Source organism: Tupaia chinensis, unplaced genomic scaffold (assembly GCF_000334495.1).
Source record: "Tupaia chinensis unplaced genomic scaffold, TupChi_1.0 Scaffold150288_1, whole genome shotgun sequence".
Lineage (NCBI taxonomy): Eukaryota > Metazoa > Chordata > Mammalia > Scandentia > Tupaiidae > Tupaia > Tupaia belangeri.
In genome coordinates this window covers 1,934,640-1,939,389 of record NW_006210128.1, presented here as the reverse complement: position 1 = coordinate 1,939,389, position 4,750 = coordinate 1,934,640, and the positions used below count along the sequence as shown (strand labels likewise).

The window sequence follows — 4,750 nt, the reverse complement described above, 5'->3', positions numbered from 1 at the left end:
ATGGCCACACTGCAATCCCTTCTCCTCCATTCTCCTCTCGGGATCTTGGGCACGCACGCACAGGCACCCGGCATGAGTTTAAGCTACCAGGTCCGGGACTCAAACTGCGGTCGACTACATGGGAGTCTAGTGACATAGCCATTACGCTAACTGCTGGTCCCCCTCCTGCTTTTGAGATTACAGAAAGGTCGTACGTAACAAGGCAGAGCCCGCAAATTCAAGGTCCGGACAAGTAACAGTGGGCCGGGTAGTCAGGTGCATGGAAGCAGGATCGGATTCTTACAGAGACCCGCCATCTCCTTCCTGCTCAAAAAGATGTTCTCTGCTCCTCGGCTTTCCTTCTCCACTTTGAAGAGACACAAGGACAAGAACGATTTCCCTCCCTCCTTACTCTCCTGGAAGAAAAACAACGTAGCTGTGATGCTAAGCGGCAGACAACACTCAGGCTTCACAGCAGGTGGACAGTGAGCGGTGAGTGAAAGAGGTGAGGCAGAGTGGGAGGGACCCGCCGGAAGGGAACGGCGCTACCCAGTCCAACCAGCTGGCGACGTGTGGTCATCAGAACCCAGTCTGGTCTTCATCCTTTTGATAATTCCAAGATATTTCAGAATTTTTAAATGTTACACATGTTCAGGGACAATGCAAATGGTAGGCTTATTCACTGTGGCATTCCTTGAAATAAACAGCAAACGACTGAAAACAACTGTGTGCACCAGCGAGGAACGTTTACGAAATTACGGGCCCAGCATGGTGCTCACTCAGCAGCAAGCCGGGCTGCAGTGCTGGGAGCTGAGCGCACTCAGGAGCCGGGACCCTGAGGGGCTGGAAGGTGGGGGTAGCAGATCGTGGCATGATGAGACCCTGTCTCTCTGTCTCTGTCTCTCTCCCGTGTGCGTATGTATACATACACACCCTTTATTGTGATTAAAATAAATAATGGCACCTCCAGGCCCCTGTATGAAAGAAAGAGGAAGCTCTCAACGCACACATAGGAAAAGGCTGACAAGATCAATTAAGTGGAAAACCCAAGATTAGCACAAGCGTGTATACTGCTAGTTACGTGATAAGGAAAGGAACGAAGGCAGGATACACATTTGTACTGACTCACACTGACACAACGAACCTCTAGAAGGATGGGTGAGAAGTGACTGAAAGTGGTTCCAGGCCAGCCCATGGCATTGGGGTTAAAGTGGCTGGAGCCCACACGGCTGAATGCGGTTCGAGTCCTAGACCTGGTGGCTTAAAACAAACATGCCAGGTGCACGTGCCTGTGTGCCCAAAACTTAAACAAGGAAGGGTGAAGGGGACGCTTTCTCGCTCTCCTTCTTTCTGTCTCCAGCAAGTGTCATACCCTCTGACGATTTTTTTTTAAAGTGGCTCCTGAGGAGGGTACAGGACAGGCAGGCAGAGACAAGAATAAGGTTTCATTGGATATTTTTCTACAGTAATTTGACTTATTTTTTTTGGGGGGGGGGTTGCTAGAGGGCACCCATGTGCTCGCCAGAAAGACAGAGAAAGAGACAGAGAGATAGAAAGCGAGAAATCACCCCCCAGGGGGGATGGTCACGCCGCAATCCCTTCTCCTCCATTCTCCTCTCGGGATCTTGGGCACGCACGCACACGCGCCCGGCATGAGTTTAAGACACCGGGTCCGGGACACAAACCGCGGTCGACTACATGGGAGTCCAGCGACATAGCCATTACGCTAACTGCTGGTCCCCAAGTCAAGGACTTCTGACAAACCACCGGAAGTGGGAGTTGATATCCAATTAAAGATCATGAAAGACATTTTTAAAAATCACAACATGCCCAAATCAGCATCATCGCACCGCAGAGCCCACACAGAAGCCAGGCCACTGAATCCCAGAACACTGCGCTATCGGCCGCCCTCGGCCTCCCGCCGCGTCTCGCTTCCGCTGCTCCGGTACGTGTACGTGCCTGCCAGCCGGTGGGTTCGCAGGACATCCTTATGAGCTCAGGCAACTGGACGACTGCTAGAAGCGGTCACCACTGCTCCTGGCATGGAACCCAAACGTCCTGCCCCCTGTGGACACCCATGGCCACTCATGGCTTATCTGCTACCCTCAGGCCAAGTCTCCCCCAGCCGTTCCTTCTCCGCACTTCTGGCTGACAGCCAGACCCTGGCAGGGCCCTGAGCCTACTCTGCAGCTGTCACGGAACCTGCCAGACAGAGGTATGCGGCCCAGGTGGTCTGGGCAACCACGCTGGTGAGCTGAGAAGGGCTTGAGCGGGGCAGGCATGCAGAAAGTCAGAGTGCCGTTGCAGAGATGCCGTTTCCTCATCACCCCTCGGAGCATGTGTTCACAGGCGGCTGTCCCAGGGTGCCCTGTACCCAGGAACCTCCGGTTCCTACCACGGACACGTCTGTTGTCCAGTTACATACCTGGATGAACCCTCCCGGGCCTCCTCTGGGTCCAGGCTCTGGTGTCGGGCTCCCTCAGGGTCCCGTCCGCAGACACGTGGCCCCGCTGAGCTCGTGCAGGAAGAGTGGCATGTCGCTGGGGCCCCACCCTTGAAGGGCAGCCCAGTGGCTCTGCGCCAAGCTCCTGCAGGGCCGCTGTGGTCAGGGCATACCTGTGGACGAAGAAGAGGAAAGGGTTCCTCACTTGGACTTGAAGCAATTCGCTGTAGTGAGGAGGGAAAGGGCCTCACTGAGCCTTCATCCTGGGGTCTGGGCCAGGCTTCCAGGCAGGTGCCGTCACCTGTCTAAGCAGCATGCTCTCGTCCCTCGCTGCTCTCGAGCAGAATTCCGATTCTGTTCACCTCCTTGGGCAGTGACCCGCCCCCAGCTCAGAGCAAACCGGCCACACACTCGCCAGTGGCCAGGCGGGCCATCGGCCTCTGACCCACAGCTGGTCACGGAAACGCGAGAGGGGCTCGTCGGGGTGCTTCTGGAAGCGCTTTCCTGGTTCTCTCCTCTGCCGGACCAGGGCTTCTGCGGCTGCATTACGGCAGAGCAGGAAGAGCGAGCCTGGGCACTTGGGGTACCCCCCAACAGTGGACTAGACAGCTCTGGTGTGGCCCTCCTTGAGGCTTCTCATCTACAAAATAAATATCGCTATTTAAACCCATTGGCTTGGGTTTTTGTGCCAACCGCGCTACAGTTTCCCTAAGTGTGAGCCCTCGGCGGCTCCTGAGGCCAGGACCATATTCCGGAATGACATCCCCCATCCCCCGGCCACTGCATTCCCACACACGGGGGACGCATGGGCATGCTCGCACTCACTCCCTCTCCTCGCACTCAGTCCTGTCCCCAGACTGGACACGTTTTACCAAGTTTCAAAACAGCAATGAATTCTACAGCACACGCCAACCCCGTCATTTCATTAGGAAACATTCCGGAGCTCCTTCGGAGGTACCAGACACACTGCTGGGTTCTGAGCACTCAGAAACGAAGTCTTGGAAACAGTATTGAGGGTCCTCAAAAAGCCAGGATTACAACTACCAAATAAACCAGCAGTCTGGGTTTAGACCCGAAGGAAATACAATCTGTAACTTGACGAGCCTCCTGCATTACTTATTTATGTATTTTAGGTTTTTGCCACAAGGTGCATGTGTTCACTGGAGAGACAGAGAAACAGTGAGAGGGAAAGTGAGAAATCATCCCCAGGAGGGATGGCCACGCCACAATCCCTTTTCTTCCACTCTCCTGGCATTTTGGGCATGCACACACACACACCCACTGTGATTTTCAAGCCACTGGGTCGAGGACTTGAACCACGGCTGGTTATGTGGGAGGCCAGCACCACACATGCTGCCTGCTGGCCCCATCTCCTGCACGCTTACATTTCCTAAATCTTTATTCACAACAAGTAAAATAGCCTAAGGGTCCATGGAAAGAGGCCAGCAAGTGGCATAGTGGTTAGGGCGTGGGACTCCCACATGGCTGACCACGGTTCGAGTCCTGGACCTGGTGACTTGCTTTCTTGCGTTCTCTATCTGTCTCTGTCTCTCTCTGGTGAGTACACGTACCCTATGGTAAATTAAAAAAAAAAAAGATAATGTGGTCAGCAGGTGGTGTGGTGGTTGAGGTGCTGGGCTCCCACATGGCCGACTGCGGTTTAAGTCCTGGACCTGGTGGCTTGCTTTCTCACTTTGCCTCTCTGTCTCTCTCTGTCTGTCTGGTGAGCGCACGCACCCTATAGTGAAAATCTCTCCCAAAAAAAGATAAATAAAATGAAATAAATAATTCATTTTTAAAAACGTTCCATTGGGTGGACCAGCAGATGATGTAATGGTTATATTGCTGGACTTCCATGTAGTTGACCATAGTTCAAGTCCCAGACCTGACGGCTTAAAACTCGGGCCAGGCATATGTGTGTGCGGGCCCAACATCCTGAGAGGAAAATGGAGGAGAAGGGATTGTAGTGTGGCCATCCCCCCTGGGGGGTGCTTTCTCGCTTTCTGTCTCTCTGTCTCTCTCTGTCTGTCTGGTGAGCGCACGCACCCTATAGTGAAAATCTCTCCCAAAAAAAGATAAATAAAATGAAATAAATAATTCATTTTAAAAAACGTTCCATTGGGTGGACCAGCAGATGATGTAATGGTTATATTGCTGGACTTCCATGTAGTTGACCATGGTTCAAGTCCCAGACCTGACGGCTTAAAACTCGGGCCAGGCATATGTGTGTGCGTGCCCAAAATCCTGAGAGGAAAATGGAGGAGAAGGGATTGTAGTGTGGCCATCCCCCCTGGGGGGGTGATTTCTCTCTGTGTCTGTCTCTCTGGT

At 53.3% G+C, this 4,750-nt stretch overlaps 1 protein-coding gene across 6 annotated transcripts in view; it reads right to left on the bottom strand.

The window, feature by feature from the left end:
- Positions 1-3,459, bottom strand: part of CRACR2A (calcium release activated channel regulator 2A) — a 141,375-nt gene extending 137,916 nt beyond the window's left edge. Inside the window, exon 1 of one of the 6 annotated variants that reach the window (XR_003548446.1) lies at positions 2,405-3,457. The gene's annotated coding sequence lies outside the window, so the exon portion shown is untranslated. Of the gene's footprint in view, positions 1-2,404 lie in introns of all 6 variants that reach the window. The other 5 variants (XR_003548447.1, XM_027769678.1, XM_027769677.1 and 2 more) reach the window with 5 other exon arrangements.
- Positions 3,460-4,750: the final 1,291 nt, after the last annotated feature.